The sequence below is a fragment of the Anopheles stephensi genome, chromosome 3 (assembly GCF_013141755.1).
Source record: "Anopheles stephensi strain Indian chromosome 3, UCI_ANSTEP_V1.0, whole genome shotgun sequence".
Taxonomy (NCBI): domain Eukaryota; kingdom Metazoa; phylum Arthropoda; class Insecta; order Diptera; family Culicidae; genus Anopheles; species Anopheles stephensi.
Window position 1 is genome coordinate 57,366,330 of NC_050203.1, and position 18,362 is coordinate 57,384,691.

Consider the following 18,362-nt stretch of genomic DNA (forward strand, 5'->3'; position numbering starts at 1 on the left):
CGACAGTGACTATTCCAGCGCGCTAGGGGAACTGGTGCTCAGTGCGCCGACTCAACACACGCTCGCCCGTCATGGGAAGCGTGCATGGGAAGTGTAGCCGGACCCGAAGCGGTTTATGAGGCGTTGTATCTTGGCTGGAAGTTGTTTGCTGCTGTGAAGGAGTGCCGAGTGCATATAGGGGTACTGGTGGGCATGGTGGCCGGGACGGGATATACACGACGGAAGCTAGGAAGCTTCCAGCAGCATCCCGTTCGGCTGTTCAGTTACTTGCCGGATTCTGTGACGTATGGTTTTTTCCCGACAAAAACGGGCGTACCCCCGCGTGGCATTCTCTTTGACGTGCGTGAAACCTGTTTGTCCAGCGTTGCTGAATGTTGTCCTAGTGCATTGAAGGATTTGCAGCATCGCCTACAGCCCCCGAAACGTGGGTTAGTGCTGGTGGGTTGGTTTGGATTATTGTGACCGATTAAAGGATTGAGCGTACGGTGTGCACGCCTCTGTGAATCGTTCTTGGAAAAGTGATAAAGGATCAAGCGAATCGACCAAAGGCGGAATATCAGTGCGCGCACACTTGCACGTGTCACCGAGGGGTTGCGAGTTTGGGTTGCGACCAAAGCCAAGTGGTTGTCCCAAAAGTGCCACAGCAACCACCAAGTGTTTCGAGCCAGTATTATTTATTTCTTCCCGTGCGGTATGTTACCCCGGCCCCGCACCATTTGCTTCTCAAACACCCCCATTAGGCATCTGGCAGTGTGAAAAGATTTTCGCCGAATGGCAAACGCGCTCGTTACGCCAATTGCTTCCCTGCAGTCCTTAAAATAAGCCGCAAAAACGCGTCCCGTCACGGGCGGGCAGGAATATAGAGAGCCAGGAAGGTTTGGGGAGGCAGGTCTGTCAGTCGCAATCGACGTGGGAGGAAGCCAAACATTGCTCCTGGTGCTCGTTTTTCGATAACGGTGCGATGCAGATCTGTCTGTGTGTATCTTTCGTTCCAGTTGTGTGTTTATTCCATTTTTCGACAATCTGCCGCAGAAGTGAAGAAAATTAAATTTTCAAATACTCTCCAGCCGGGAAGAAGCTGCAGGAATGCTTGCCGTGGAGCTGAAGGAGTGGGTCTAGTGCTCGTAGCAAGTGGTTCAATCGTGCTTCAATAGCGTCACTTGAATAGAGCAGCGGGAGCGTAATAGAATGCAAGGCGTACCAATAATAACTCTGGAACTGTTACGGTTTTGTGGTTTGGCTCCGGGGTTCGGTTGACTCCGTAGCGTAACGTATTTAGTATCTTCGACACCATAATTCTTGGAAGCATCGGAAAGAAACCGCCAAGGATGAGTGGGTACACGAGCCGGGAAGAGCATCATTGACGGTGTTGGTTCGTGTTTTTATTAAAATTTCGACGACTGACAAATTCGTCCAGCGTACCCGCCATTCGGACTGTGTTTTGAAGTTCGATTCGATTACCCTTGTCAATGGACGTGATAATACCTTCTCCGCGCTATAGTACAGCAAAGCGGCCAAATGGATGTAGCTCAAACCCAAATGAAAAAGAGCATGGAAGGTGATCAGTTTGATTGTGGGCTATTATTCTTCCGCTTTGCGAGAGCGTTCCTTGAAGGCCTCTTCTGACCTCTTCTGGAGCTTCGATCTTCACCCCGTCAAAAGGCAGTGGCCTCCCCTTCGGTGGCTGCCCCCGGGCTGCTACCAGGAGCAACCGAAGCACCGTGTGCGAAAGCAATCGACCGGAAGTTGTTCGTGATAAGACCAGGAAGTATCGGGGAGGTCCAAGTCCACGAAAAAAGGAGCAGGAAAAAAAATCATATACTCCATTCAATCTGAAGCTGGATAGGCAGAGATCCGGAACCGGTGTTTCGAAATCGGATTATGCCGAGTGTGGAGGGTACCGGCTGTGTGCGTGTGTGTGTTCGTGTGTGTACTATAGAGTGCGAGTCCCGCTACTGATCCACAACGCACCAGTAAAAAAAAACCCGCGTTACCGTAACTGTAGTCGGTAGGAACTGACTGCGTGTGAGTGTGTGTGTGTGTGTGTGCTCTCGATTGCAGTTTCAAGTGGCTGTTTGAGTGGCTGTTACCAGCTTGTTGGACGCAGCAAGGGACCGCTGCTGATGTTTCACAATTCGTTTTGGATTAAATTTTCAAAATCAATTCAAGCTTTTGCGATGGGTTTGGGGACCAGAGAGCGCCAGTGAATGGGGAAAAATCCGAGCCGAGGAGAGTTTTGTGGTGTAATCCTAGATGAAGGCGTATGTACCATACGGTGGTGTGCGCTGAATTTAAAAGCTTTTTTTTCGGTGACTGGTGCTCGAATACTAAAACACTTGCGACACGAGACGTAAGGGAAAGTGTGTGAGGGGACGGGAGCCCTGGGGGAGGTTTTTTTGTGCGGGTTAGTACCTGCCAGGGAAACGATTCTTAAGGTCTTTATACGCAGAGGACGTTCAGGGGCTGATAGTGACTTTCATGGTGAAAGCGCACTTTGCGGCTGTGATAGCGAATGCTTCCGGACAAACACATCAGTAACAGCGAGGCGGAGGCGGTGGCCAAAAAAGAAAGAACGCCCAAGGCAAACCATTTTTACCAGAAATTGAAAGGATAGCGTGTATGCGTGTGTGTGTGTGTGGATGGTTGGGTTGTGGTGGAAAGTCAAGTGTGTGCATTTTAGCAGTGATTTCCAAAACGAGTGCTTGATGGGCTCAAGTTACGCTTTCCGGAAATCCGGCCTCCGTCAGCGTGTGCGCGCGCGTTCGTTCCATTCCGTTCCGGCAGGCTGCAGTGCTTCGCTAGCAACAAGCATTTGAGCGTTCTTATTCCATTCCCAGCATCTAGCACCAGCACACCAGTACCAGCAGCAGCTGTTGTTGTTTGCGCGAGTGTTCTCGTTGAAGCGTTACCAAACGAAAGTGAAGTGTAGCATACACCGAGAGCAAGCGCAAAAGGAAGGTGTCAGCAAGAAGCCGCTAACGCGTACGGCGACAATTTTCTAACGTAAAAAAAGGGTAAAAAGGTGACGTAGTTTGTGTCGGTGTGTGTGTGTATGTGTGCCAGTGTGTTTGTAAGTGTTTGCATGCCCATCTCAAAAAGGGTTCCCCTCACGAGGCAACCTTGTGCAGCAGTTGGCCCGTTGTGCATATGTTTAACGGTGTGCAGAAAGGAAAGTTGTTTTTAACCGAGAGTCCTTTCGAGTAAAGTTTTTTGCAGTGGTTTCCACACGAAAGAAAGCAACAACAAAAAAATCCTTCAACCCATCATTTCACCTCATCCCGGTTCGTTGATAGTGTGAAAGGTGCTACATTAAGGTGTGCGCGCTGCGATGCACGCCGAGCGTGCTTGGTGCTGAACGTGTTTGTGATGCAACGGCAGCAGTGAAGTGTCAGCAGTGCTAAGAAGCTAAATCATAGCTTAAGGATGTGCCACCGGTTGAGTTAAGGCGAGTGAGCCCACACAGCAAGGGAGGCAGTGTAGCATTGCGACCCAGTTTGTTGTGTGCAACCGGTAATAAAAAAAAAACGGGGGCAGTGTTTGCTTTTACCCGGTCGTTTCCTGTTGTGCTGTGCATGGAAAAGTGTTGAAAGGGAAACGAAGCAAAGGTAATTGTTGCCACTTGTGTAACGTGCGTGAACCTGAGCGACGAAAGATTACCGTCCTCACCGGTAGGCTGTTTCCGGGTTTGGCAGAATACGTGTGGCTTGCAGTGTTTGCCAAGATTCATGGAAATAACGACTCATTCGATTGCTGCGCGGTAAAGATAAGGTGGGTTGACTTCTTCTGATGTTGTTTAGGTTTTTGTTTGGGGACTTGGGTGTATGCGGCTCGATATTCTTCATTGGAACTTCGGACTCGAATGGTCTCGGCCTGCCATTTCTGGCTTACTGCGATTTGATTTTACCCTTAGCTAGTGAGCCTTGCGTAAGGTGAGGTGGGCCGGGGTTCAAGGTCTTGCCAAGTGAAGACCGGCCTCGCTATCGCCTTAGAAACCGGTCCGCTCCGACGACAGCGGAACCGTGACTTGATATACCTTGCACAACAATAATTATTTTCAAGAAGCATTTCCGAAAAAGAATTCAAAGTATTGAGTCTAAAACATCTCATGTTTCAGAATCTTTAAAGGTCTTTAAGGCCTCCAAGATTCCTAAAATATATTCCAATGTTTCCTGATTGGAGACTGGAATTGGAAACCTTGAATCAGCTATTCCAAAATTTGAGAGTTGTTTTTGAAGATGAAGATGATAAGTCCCACCTTTTTTTCTATCACAGGTTTGAGAAGGAAGGAATCATCTTCATGATTTTTATACTGATATTTAAGGCGTAAAAACCAAAGTAAAAGGGCTACTCGCACTATTTATTTCTCTGTAAAATCTGTAGTACAGTTGAATCCCTTTGAAAAACAAAGAGCATGGTTTGATACATAATCCGCTGAACTACAAACATCCATGTTAGCATATCTAGCACAACAGTGGCTCGCGAACGTCAACCACAACCAATTCCAAATTTCAAAAGCATCACCATAATTTTCTTCTTTGTGTCGCTAATTTGTATAACCGGAAAAGTGAAGCACGATGACTTGCGATTCAAGATGTTGCGTTTGCGAAATGCTGTCAAACGAGCGTAAAATTAATTCCGTTCCATATGCTTACGACCCAACCAATTGTCGGTTAGGCCCGGAAGTTGAAAGCCATGCGTCTGCGACAGGAAAAAGCAAACATGAGGTGCACTGATGGAACACAGGCATCCAACGAACCCATCCGTTCTACTTCCGGTACAAATGTTAGAGAGCATGGATGTGTAAATGACAGCAAACGATGCAATCACTCTAAACATCACAATTTATCCGGTTTCGGAGAGCGTAAGCTGCAGGAAGCATCTCCGGGGTAACCGTACGGTACCTTGCAAAGATTCACTGCAGTTTTGACGAATGTAGCCCTATATCGGTAATTATCGGTCGATGGGTTGTAAACGAGCGAGGTTGTTCGGTGCAAAGGTGAAAGTTATTGGAAGTAATTTCATGGCATCGGTTCCAGTTTTCCAAAGGGCCGTCAGGTTGTCTCGACCCGTAAAGTTGTTTACAAGCGTTTACCCGCACCCAGGGGAAGCTGCCTCTTGGCTTACTTGCGTCCGACGTCAACACACTTTAGCGCCCGGCGCGCAAGCATCTGCAACAGAGTAACGCTAATGAAGGTTCTTCGGTAGCTAAACTTATGCTGAAGGTTACGGTTGCTGACGTTGAGATTTGGGGCACACCGGCGAAGATGTGGCCGTGGTGCTGACGGGTTAAAGGATGGCTGGGAATGGAACCGACAACCATCAACCCACTGCAGCACTTAGTGCAATTGCAATTTCGGGTTGATTAAGGTGTGCGCTCGTTAGTGAGCGTTACCTTGACACCTGGCGAATAAATTAGAGTTGAAGTTGAGACATTAATCACACACTTCATCCATCGTTTAATAGGTAAAAGTTTATTAATAAAAGGCTGAGGGTTACGATGGCGAGGCTTAATATCTCACAATTTAATTGCTATGATGATTACTGAACTTTTTGTCGATAGCTTCAAACTGAGAGAGTTTGTTTTTCCCGCATTAGAACAAATCACTCACATTTGTTCAAATCAATCCTTAAATAGGATCAAGTGGCAAAGGAAACGATTGATCGATGAGTCGAGGAGTACGGATTATAACGACAGCATTCTGTTTCCAGTTTGTGCTGGTTGCCAACCGAAAAACGCATCAAATACCAGCACGAGAGTTACGTAGAAGCAAGTACTAATATAACACAACCAATAGTGATGTAAAAGCCGTGCCGTTCATGTTTTGATGACCTTCGCATGGACAAAAACCGAACGGCACTGAGAGGTCGTCTTTGTTGTCTACTTCGAGTTGGTGCGTTATGATGGATGGATCTTCAGTCATCGGCCTTTTTTTATCGTTCAGTCGGTTCGGGCTTTAACGAGAAGTAGCGCCTACCAGCCGGCTCCATTTTTACTACCATTTAAAGAAGTATGCTCACCGAGCGACACATACAGGCCGTGTTTGATGCTTTCTTATTTCTGCGAATGCAATCAAACGTACGACACGGTTCCACCGTTGGGCGGGATGGCATAACATCCGAATTCGACTTGAGGACTTTTTTTCCGAAAGTTTTTCCCAGAATTTCGAGGAAAAGTGCTTTGCCTTCCGGGCAGAGACATACACACACACATGGAGGTTTGAGAAAGCGCACCGTCAACGCGTCATTTCACGCACGTGAGTTTAGTACAAACCGTAAGCCCTTAAAACGTTTTCATGACCCATAAATCGGTATTATATCTGTCAGCGGCGTGAAGATAGTGTGCCTGCTGGGCTCGCGTGAGAGTGTGTGTGTGTGTGTGTGTGTGTTCGTGAGCTAAGTTACAAAACTGTGTTCGCCGTAACAAGAGTTAAAGCAGACAGGCTGGACGGAAAATAATGCGCTTGAAGAGAGGGAAATACGCTAAATCTGAGAAAAATCTGTCTAAGCTTCAAAGTAGTTGGACACTACTGCTGATGGTCCGTTCACCGTAGAAACCAACTTCACACGGCCGTCTATAAAGTACACAATGGGGCGAAATTGTATTATTTCCACGCAACTGCCTAATGCCGATTGGTGTGATGGGACGTATTTGGTAGTAACTTTAACTTTCCAGTTGCTATCAGCAAGCACGAACCACAGAACGCGCGTGATACAACCGTTGATGGTGATCCCTCTGCCTCTGTTGTGGACTTACGGTGCTATCGAGACTAGCTTCTTCTTCGACCGGTACAAACAAAAATCGTACGTCCAACACATGCCACACGCATCGTGCAAGGGTATTAGTGACGAGGCCCGAGTGTCCTTTTAATACAAGTTGACGAGCGCATTGATGCGTTTGTTGTTGGCAGAGCTAGCGTATCATTCGATTATCGTCTTGCTGCCTTGATGGTTGACGTTCATATCAAGGCTTTTCGGCTGGTCCGACTGTGCTAACGGTCCGGAGTAATCACCCATTGTCATGTAAGCCCTGTGTATGACCGTGTCTCGAAACTGGGCACCGTGAGACAACCGGCGCATCTGGCGGGCGCTTATCAACAAACACGCCCCAACACAACACCAACTGACCGAGGAATTGATTTGTACCGACGATTTGCGCCTCTGACGAGAGACGGTAAAGATTTGTGTCGTGACTCATCAACCGGTCCGTGCGGATGAATTTTGATCACTTTGTGCGTGTGTGTGTCAAATCAGGCACCCGTGGTGCGAGATACAGGCAGGATTAAATACTTCCCTTCCCGGAGGATGGTAAAACGGACAAACATCCTTGGCTTGGGTACTGATTTCTCTGATGGACCTGATAATTGGCCCGACCCGGATGCCGAATGTACGTATCATGCGCTACGCTGCCAAACGACCGACAGCTACTCGTCTGGCGTCCGTCGGGGCACACAATCGATGCGTTTGCGTGTGTTTTTGGGGTGTACGTTGGGTAGGTTTTATCCTCTGGGTCCTTAAAGATCAGAGGTTCATCAGTGTCCGGGCTGCGTAAATAGTGTATTGCTCTTGGGTTGATACACACGCTCTTGTAAATTGAGACGAACAATACAAACCATCGTTAGGATTTTCATCTTCCAGTTGGCTCACGGCTGTGTATTTTGTGGTTCATCGGTTAGCTCATTTTCCGATGGTGAAGATGGTCTTGATTGTTCTGGGATGGAAAAGCCATTCGCGTAGCGTAATTGGCGGAAGGATATACGATTGATGCCATCTCAACGAATGACTTGATACATTGATTGAAGTAAAGTGGAGTTAGTAGTATCTTTAAAAGAGCTTTAGAGTTTAGTTGAACAAGCGATTTCAGCTTAAATCTGAAAAATCTGCAAATTATTGTGCTGGTCAGAGTTTTTGTATCTAAGAGATATGATGAGGGGTTAAAATAGGTAAATCTTAGTCACAAAAAAGACAAACATAAGCATGGTTCGTTTAAAGCGATTTAGCCGAGAGTCATCGCTTAGTCGTATAAGAGCATAAGGCAAACACTCTGGTTTAATATATTCCTCCATTTTAAGAACCTATTTTTTGTCCGTTTTTCGTTTGGTTTAAGAATTTTGGTATTATGAGTTAAAAAAGCAGTTGGCAATCGAATATCCCTAAAGCTTTTCAAACATCCACAAAATGAGGAAACACCAAGTATTAAACAAACTTTGTGATCACTGCAAAAGCTTTCAATGGATCAAGTTATAAGAAAACAACTTTTCGGTTAGACGCACTATCAACATTATTTTGAAATTTTGCAGTCCGGATGACCACACCAAAAATTTGGAGGCCGGCATTCCAACAAACTTAATCGATGCCGTACATTCGCTTGCAGAGCACAGAGCAGCAACGAATCTAACAGCCATCTGGCAGTGGCACTCATTAGAGGTTTTTCTAGAGAGATACACGTGAGCGCACTTGCTGTACATCCCGAAAAGGACAGTCAAGCCGGACTTTAACCATACTTTCAAAAAACTACCAGACGACCGTGGACAGTGGACGAGTACAAAAATGGGAAGCGTTTGGTGTTTCTTCCACCGTTGGTAGCTTCTACGAACGGCAAAAGTCAATTATAGACGCACACAGCACATCCGTTGCCATTCCGATCCGGCAACGGAAATCGTCGTCATCGTCCAGGATCGGTTTGTGGGTCGCACATTTGCCCAAAAGTGCACAAAATGATAACGATAATTTCACGAGCATATTACCGATCGTTAATGGCACGATGGCGTTCCGCACCAATGCCGTCGGGCTGGGATCTGGTTTTCTGTGGCAATTTCTTCCTCTTGGGACCTTATTACCGGTGCTCCGCAACCCGGGGGGGCAGATATTATTTCCATTAGATTTTATTTTCCCGACCACCGCACGTACCACTGCGTGAGTCACCAGGCGCCTCCATCGAGTTTGGTATTTGAAGTTCATTATTAAGCGAGTTTCGGTAGGAAGTCGTTTGAAAGCCGATAGCCGTCTTGCTTGGTTCCAATGAACTTTGAAGCAATTGGAACCGTCCACAGCCGAGACGGAGGCATTGCATTCCATCAATAGTACATTAGGAAACCGTTCGGTAGAGCTCGATGGATTTTGTATGGAAGGTAATTTGCTCAGCTCGGTATTTTTGCATCGCTGCCTTGGAACGTTACGGCAGACGATCTGTGCATTGGACCAGAGCATACCGGGCCTGAATGAAGATGGCAAGCAACGACGGGTCTTTTTATTCACTGCAACGGTACTGTGGTTTTCCGAATATGTTCATCGTTCACGAACCAAAGTCACCCGCATCTTATCGCTTGCCGGTGATCGCACTCGGTACCTGACCGCCGTCGGGCCCATCCCATCCACCGCATCGAATGCATCCGCCAGGAAGCTAAAGTTTTACCCACTAACAGCGAACTAATTTGGATGAAGAAGTGCTAATTACCTTTCCTCGATAAATTTGATTGAATTATTCAACCATGCTAATTCGATATAATTAGTGAGTCGTGTGTTGGCGAGCCACCGGCCGAACGCTCCGGACGCTCCGTTGCACTGGTCACTGGGCTTACAGTGTGCGTCCACCACGGACGCACCTTTCGCTTCATGCCCCTTCCAAGGGCACACTCGAGTGTTCCAACAAACGCCTGCGACTAATTATCCCTTTTCATCGTATCCGCACGGAAAAGGACATTTATTCCGTGGAAAGGATGGGGATTTACTTTGGGTGCCGGTCTGAGCCATTGCAGGTTTGTGTGTGTGTGGGTATGTTTTTCTGGGAGTATTTTCTATCCCCGGCTTGGTCCGCGCCTCGTTGTCCTGTGCCGAGTGGTGGGTCGTTGGTGGATTTTGCAGCAGACAATGGTGGCCAATTTCATCCGACGTGACATACATGCGCCAGTGAGCTTGAGCTTTTTGGTGGGGTGGAATGTGGTCTCATAAAATTATTAGACGTCTTGTTGTTATTGCTTTTCACAATGCAGAGTATAATAAGCAGCTTCAAAGGAGCTTTATGTGGTGAATAAATAAGGAGGTCAGAAAAGGAAATTTACAAGTGCACCATACCAGATAGTTTAAAATTGAATTAAAAACGATCAATTTCTGTAGGAATTACTCTTTAAACAAATAGCTAGATTAATGTTTTATTCTTATAAAATATGGAGTTTCAGCAGTTTAGATTATGTATGTGAACTAGTCAATTTGATAAGTCTTATTCGGTTTGATCAAACGTCCAGCATGGTCTTGCCGGCCATTAAATTGTTTACTAGCCTTGTTCATACCCATAATTGAATAGTCAGTTTAATAATCACACATTTTGACAGCAAACAAAGTGCAGTACAACATATCTTATATTAATTGATATTAATTCTAAAAAATTGCAACACATACTTCCCCAACCCCTAATCAGCTTAGAATAGTCAGCTGAAGTAAGAAAAGAATATCCAATTTGGTGACCAGCTCGAACCAGGAATCTTTTGCCATTTTATGGGAAATCTTGGCCACGATAATGATGGGTTTCATTATATTTAACCTTCCTCCGCAACGGAGGTCAATATGTTTGCTTCACTGGTTCGGTGCACCGTTCGATGAAAGGTGTCGTCCGCGGAACGTGTCGATCGTTGTAATTAATGCTGCCATCGGTATGGGATCGGCATTTCGTGGAAAAGGAGAACCGGTATTTCCGTACGTTTGACAAACAAAAACTGGCCAAACGATGCCATCGTAATCGCAAGGTAAGGGATGGGTGGTTAGATGGGAAGGGTGTGTTCCCTTATTTAATCAGATGAGATTACATATTAATTAAAACATTCCAAGCTTGCCACATCTCCATGCTTGCGGATTATGCGTTTTCGCTTGAACGTCCTGCCCGTTGTCGGGATTCTGTACGTACACGAGCCGTTCAAACAGAGCGTCCTTTCACTGCTTTCCTGTTCAGCCAAGCAAAAAGGCCTCATCACGGTATAGTCCGCAGTAATCGTCAGTGTACTTCGCCTCTGTGTGCATGTGTCTGTGTGCCGTCAGAAACGGACTTCGCTATAAATCGTACCGGTGCTTGTGAGAAACGGAATCGGTGTCTACCACAGCAACTATACAGGAGTTCGTGCTGTTCGTTCCTTCAGGACGCCCCGTTCGCTGGTGTGAACGGTTCGCAATCGCAATTTTAACACCCCCTTATCATCCCTCCCCACCATTTCCAAGGACACTCAAAAGCAGACACCGAGACACAGTGTGCAGCTCTGGAAACGGTGTCCTTGATGCTGCTTCACCGGTTCGTGGCAAAGTTTGCTGCAGTGGGTGGCAGGATAATTTTCTCCTACTGCGCGTTTGAAGCTACAGCCGGGCTGCTCTTTAGAGCAAACATCCATACGCAAATGGCGTGACATTCAAATCGCTTTAAATACCGACAATTCGTGGTGTCATATTCCCAAAACGGCTGCATCTTGGCTTGGATTGGTGGCGATTGCTGCACAACGCCCACACCCGGCCAAGATACGGGTCGAGGGAAAGGATATTTAACCGCTCAACCCTCAGCCCGCTTAGTGACTCTGCAACGCTGCCTAGTGTAGAATAAATCGAATGATCCTTCCACGGTCACGGTGGAAAGCGAGCAATTAAGATTGTGTAAGTGGGTGTCGTTACTTCGCCAAGAGCTTTAATAACATTTAAACGCCGAAACAGTCCTTATGCCGTTTGCTGGACGCCTTTTCAAGTAGGCGAGTTTTGCGAAGTGAAAACTATTTCCGGATCGGGTTTTTGCAAGAAGGGAAGGCAAACAGGTGGGGAAACCCTTACAGGAAACACGATTGATGTAGGGAAACACAATTCATCAATTGATCCGCTTACTGCGGCTTGTCGGTTGGTGTGTTCGCTGTGGTGGAAAAGTTGATGAGCTGTTGCTAATTAAAATTGATGGAAAGTCGATTTAATTTTACACCGTTTCTTTAACCTGTTCCACCTTTTCGGTGCTTCTCCGCATGATCGATTTCCCGAAGAGCAAACGACCGACCCAGTCGCTTTCGTTTTGTAAGGTAGAGGCTAAGCATTGGTTGTAGAGATGGGCATAAATGGCACAAAGAGTGGAATCGGTTTCGAACGATTCTAAAGCACTTCGGAACTAGTTCCAAAAGGTAGGTGCAAATGAACCGTCTGGAACCGTCGGCACAAACTAGATTATTCCTGCCGACCTTAGTAGGCCATCATTATTCCGCTTTGCAGTTCCGAACGGAACCACTGATTCCAACGGTCCCGACGGTTTCGATAGCTTCGAATTCAGACTGTTCCGACAGTTCAGATGGTTCCACACGGTTCAGGACGATTCCGTGTGGAACCGACGATTGCATTTCCTCATAATCGCAAGTAAAACTGATCAAACCCGGAGTGAAACCGTTGGCGCTTTTCAAAGAACCCATCACTAATTGGTTAATGATACATTTTGTAGGAATTAATTTAATCACAGCTAAATGATTTGTTTGCTAATGATAGCGATCCCGCAAACCCCAACCTTAGGTGGCCCTGGTGGCTGGTCTGCATAAGAAGTCGATGATAGTTTTTACGACATACATAATTAACGAGAAGTGTCAAGTTTTCTGTTAGGAAGCGGGAAAAGAAAAATGTAACGACTTATAGGGGCGTTAAGAATTCTTTCTCTTCCGATCCTCTGACTCCAACCCGGCTCAGGCCCATCAATATTGGACCACAAAAAAGGGAAACGATTCGACTTAACTAATCACATCCAATATTCATGGAAATATTTCATCCACCTCGTCGGGGGCCACTTTAACGGCGCGAGAGAGCGATACTGGGCGAAAACTAAACTAAAATCTCCACCCCGGCGGGGTAAAGCAAGACGAACAAAAGGCACTGTTACTTTAAACGGTCGTCTGGCCCTTTCCCGGAAGCAGCCCAGCACACTCCTGGGAGGCTGCTTCATATTAATGAGTCCATTTATAGTTGGATTCTTTCCACTACTCTGTCCCACATTCAATGCTGGTGAGAGCTCCGGTTTCCCCTCCGCCGGTGTGTATTCGGTGGGCTAAGGATCTGCATCGACATCCTTCAAGCCGTTGTGCTTCAGGGACTAATCAGTCCCATTCATCCGTTGCTAATAGCGGCCAAAGTGTAAGACTGGGAAGAACTAAGAGAAGTGACGCCGGCGAGGATGGATGCTTCTTCCTCGCTTCTTGCTAGTTTTTACCCACCCCCGGGGGAACTGGCACTTGATTCTGGGCTGCAAAATGACCAGCCATGACTGCTGTGTAGTGTAATGATTTTCCGGTGGAAATGCTGCTCTAAAACGCAAACCCAAAGTAGCTTCAGCAAGTAGTGGCACACTCACCCGTTTCCCCCTGAGGGAAAACGGAAGAAGGAAGAAAGCTTTTGAAAAGTGTCCAGCATCAGGAGGGAAGCACATTGTGCGTGCGATGGGAGAAGCGACTCAGCACGGGAGCCTAGCTTGTCCAGACAAAAGTCCGAGACATTGCGGGCGAACGGGGAACGGGAACAGCCGGACACTCATTGTTTCAAAAGGGCGAACAAAAGACCGGGCGTTTTCAGTACAAAGTTGCTTTTGGTTGGATGGTGAAAATCTAAAGCAAGTGCAGAAAACAAAACAAAAATATACGAAAAGGTAAAAAATCACCTTTCAGACCGGAGGCCCAGAGAAAAGCCCCAAGAAACTAGCGCCCGGGGTTTGAGCCGTAAGTAGCAGGTAAGTCTTTATTTTGTCATCGTCTGCGCAAGAGTGAGGCAGTCTCGGGCCGAGGGATGAATAAAAAATGTAGTAAACAGACGAAAGAAGCAACAGCCTACAGTCCGGCACCTTCGTTTGGCTTTGTGACTGTGTCCGAAATCCTGGTTTCGAGGGAAAATCTCAATTTATTATTGTTTGGGGAGGGTTCGCTCGAACATGTTTGGTGAACCGAGTTGGAGGAGAAAATATTGCTATCGTGCTGTGGCTAACTGCAGAAGAAGTCGAAAGCAGGGAAAGAAATTCGAGCAAACAAGAGAACCTTAACAAGCATCAGGGCATCTGGGTTGTCAGAGTCTTACCTTACCGGTGGTTCGTTCGTTGCCACTTTCTTTGCTACACTCACACACATTCGAGCGTAAGGTTTGCCCAGTTTTTATGTTTTACTGGTCACCAGCTACGGTCACAACGGGATTGACTTTATGCTCCTTTTTGCATGCTCTGCGGCAAAGTATTATTTCACCAAGGGAACGAGAACGCCTTAATCAGACCAATGAATCTTGATCGGACGGAGACTTTTTTTTCCGTGGAGTATATCTCCTTTGTTTTATGTCTCTATCACAACCAATTTGGTTGGTTGGAAAATATTTTTAGACAACAATATTATCCTCACCAAAAAGGTATGAAAGAGCACCGCACAAATGAAGACTTCAAGCCGAGATTCAAAGAAAGGGATTCCCATCATACAGGTACGAACACTCAAATACACACCGCTCGCCCGCTGTGAGGGTATATTGAAATTGAGAAAAGCAATTAAAATTGGAAAAGAAATTAATACCGCACCGCATGCAGCGATTCGATTCCGATGCATTGATGTTGGCATCGCACAACGCACCACGATCGAATGTACTGCAGCATGCAGCGCCATGCAACGCCACCATAACTTAGGCGTGCACAGTTTTGAATGCGTTCAGCAGTGCAGCAAAACCATCGATACAGCTCCGATCTAGTATGATATCCCATGAGAACAGAGGCTAAGTGCATCTGCATTGTGGAATCGGCTGTCTCCCATAACTTGTCGCTGCCGCTTTCTTTCGCACAAATGCTCATTACTCAATTATCGAGCCATGGGAGCAGGAGGCGCAAGGTTGCAGCAGGGTTGGGCAACAGCAATCACAACAAAACGCCCGTTAGAAACGGCGAAAAGCGTTAATGTACCGCGGCAACAGCATTCTGGCTCACTACGCAACACGGACACGAATGCTAACAAATTAACAACCTCGTGGACACGTCCCGTTGTCAGAGCCCCATGCGTGTGTGTGGCGATTGGTCACTGTTTGGTGTGCGAGTTTTATGATTTTATGTTTTCATCGAACCGTGCGTACAATGTAGAGCGAGTTCTGAGGTCTGACGCGGCGAGAAAATGGCAGAATGGCAAGCGCCGGGTCGCGAACAAACGAGCGTACACTTGTTCGCTTTTTCACAAACTCGTCCCTGTCCGAGAAATGTATGATCAACCCGGTGCATGTGCATGTGTGTCCGCGTCTGTGTATTATCATTATTATTATGTATGCACCGCATGCAACAACGTTTCGCGATATCGTCGGACCTGGGGTTCGCCCCGATCACACGGCTTGGGAGGAAATTGTTTGATCCCACGAGGAACAACGTACACCGTAACCGTGCTCGCAACGGGTTTAAATGAGAAATGATGCAAGTTAAAATAAATTGACATTATTCATGAAATTATATGGATGGCTTGATGCCAGACCGGGGAGACCTCCATTTCTCCCATCCTTGCACTGCCCCGTGTGCACCGTGACGCGTAAAGCACGGGTGGAGGGGAACATCTTGTTCGGGCATAATTTGACCAATTTCTACCAGTCCTGGAGAGCAGTCCGGCCGGATATTGGAGGTGGGAAATGTTGAAGATGAATAGAGGCTTAAAAAATAATAAAACACGTATCCCGAAAATGAACGAATACCGCAAATCCAATAAATGACGACCACCGGCAGCGTCACCCAAGGAACGGGCGCTCAGCAGGATGGACCGATGGCGAGGATGACGTTAATTTGCATTCACCTCGCAACAAGCCGTTGTGCTGACAAGGGCAAATTAGCACACTGAAGGCATGGAAAGCCTCGGGCGGAACGATTTTTCTCCCCCCCCCCCCCCCCCCTCATAACGCATCCAGACTACAGAGACAGAGGTCAGGTGAGCATGATAGCCGTGTTTCATTTCACGATCAACCAAACAATCACGAGCACGCAGGGAAGATCTCCTCGACGTTCGTAGCATGTCCGCTCCAAAACAGAGGGAAAGATAAAAGGGATTGATTAATTTTCGGTATTAATACACCACCCATACATCATTCGGATTCGGTGCTGATGTTGCTGCTTCTGCTCAGATTCGGATGATGTGCATGGGATCATCGGCTGCTGATTGTGAGTGTTGTGCGTCCATGCGCTTGTGAGTAGATGAATAATTGCATTATTGGTATACGGTAGAAAGTGTTCGAAACTCGACAAACGGACATCGGACGTGGCAGCAAAAGAGGGAAAGAGGCCGATATGTATCGGAACCGTCAATTTTCGGGGAGATATCGGAGAGATACGCTTACTTAGGCGATCGAAAGGAATGGATGATAATCTGCACATGATTCAGCACATGACATGGCAAACTGATGTCTGATTCTTGTTCTTACGCCTACTCCTTCCAACACATCCCCGGTCCCAATTAATGGCCGCCAAAGGCGTTTGCTACAAGGCACATTAAGCTTGCCCAACGGACGGAACACATTTACATTGATAGGAATTAAATGCTGACTTGATGAGCTTCCTTTTTTCGGGTTCTCTGTTCTCCCTCGACTGGATTTGAGCTGGAAACGAACCAACCGAACTGAGGATTCTGGTTCATGAAACGCCACAGATTTGGGGTGAGATTCGCTCCATTCACCGGTGTCGGCTTTACTTTTTTCGTGCCTGCACTGATAATTCTGTGTAAATAATTACGAACATGTGAAATGGGTTGCGATGTTTTTCCGCGCGCGCGTTCACTCACACCGTATCACATTTCGGAACGGGCGTTTTCCGAAAGATACCGAAACAGATAACACAGATCTCGGCAGATGGTACATAAATGCGGAAACAAGCTTTGGTGAGCAATTCTTCTGTCACTGTGCGTGTGCGTGTGTGTGTTTTAACGCAAGTTAGCAACGAGCGTCGGTAATCGCTAAATCAGCATTGGGAGTGTCGTGTTGTATCCAACGCGACGAGTTATGCTGATGCGGCGATCGCTGCTGGGCCGTTTATGGGCCGATAACGGAATCGGCTGAATTCAATAAAATAGTTAATTTCAAGACACCGAACTGTAAAGACTCTTTCTATCTATTCAGAAAGAAAAGTTTTAACTGGCGCCCGAATAGGGACCTGACAAAAAAATCAGCGGGAAGTGTATAAGTTAAAAAAAAATCCTATAAAGTTAGCCATTTAAAAATTGTGGCTAATCTCGTGGTTGAAGGAGCCATCATAATAACGAAGCGAACTTTGGGACACCGTGGTTAATTCCCGATTGCTGCCAGCGAGCCCCCAGTCATCAGAAGGATAAAAAGGAACATCTTGCTGTAGCTGCCCAATTTTCCCCCGAAGAAAAAGAAGTCAGATGCCCATGGAAATTAACTCAACCATACTGTAAGTAAAAACCTAAAAAATCCGAAATCAGTGAAATTTTGGTGTTTAATTAAATAGCTTCTGCTGTAATTTGTTAGTGGTGAATCGTGATCGTGACAAGTGTTAAGTGAAGTGAGCATTTAAAACACAAAAATGACCAATCCCAACACTGAAATGGTTCTACGATCTTTCGTGGAGATGGGAAAAACCCCTGACTTTTTGAGGGATGTTCCTATTTTTGATGGAAACCCAAATGAGTTGATGAATTGGATTTCGGATGTGGAAGATGTTTTTATCATGTATAGAGATCTTCCTGACGACTCTGTGCAGTTCCATCTGATCGAACGAACAATCAGAAGGAAAGTCCGTGGAGAAGCTTCCGATGTGTTAAATGCAAATAATGCAACATGTAGTTGGCATCAGATAAAATCTATCCTAATGCTTTACTATAAAGATAAGCGTGACGTGAAGACCCTGGATTATGAATTGACGTGTATTCGTAAGGGTAATTCGGAAAGCCTCGCCGGATATTATAGCAGGGTTAACCAATTGTTAGCCGCTATAATAGCACAAGTTCAAACTGACAGTAAGTACTCTCTGCATGCAAATGTCCACATAAACTATTTCAGAGAGAAAGCTTTGGATTCGTTTATTAGAGGTTTAGAAAAACCATTATCCACTTTATTAAAAACTGCTGACCCGAAGACCCTTAGCAAAGCATATCAATTTTGCATTGATTACTTTAATATGGACGTTCGATCAGCACCTTTTAAAAATCAATATGGAAATCAAAATTCTCTTAATATTCCCAAGCCAAGAGATTTAGGCTTCGAGCCTCAACCCCCTAGGGTAGCACCCAGAAAAATTGTTTATCAACCAGTACCCCCTCCTAGAGCAGCGCCTCGTCCAGCTCCACGATACAATTCCCATTACCTGCCTAATCAGCAATATACCCCACAGAGGCAACAGCCCGAGCCAATGGAGGTAGATAGAAGTATAA

At 46.3% G+C, this 18,362-nt stretch overlaps 1 protein-coding gene across 2 annotated transcripts in view; it reads left to right on the forward strand.

Moving 5' to 3' along the window:
- Nucleotides 1-278: 278 nt before the first annotated feature.
- The window catches only part of LOC118508954 (neural-cadherin-like), a 293,319-nt gene continuing 275,235 nt past the window's right edge, over nucleotides 279-18,362 (forward strand). The window contains exons 1-2 of one of the 2 annotated variants that reach the window (XM_036048870.1): nucleotides 279-438; nucleotides 2,838-3,768. The gene's annotated coding sequence lies outside the window, so the exon portion shown is untranslated. The remainder of the gene's footprint in view (nucleotides 439-2,837; nucleotides 3,769-18,362) is intronic. The other variant, XM_036048871.1, reaches the window with a different exon arrangement.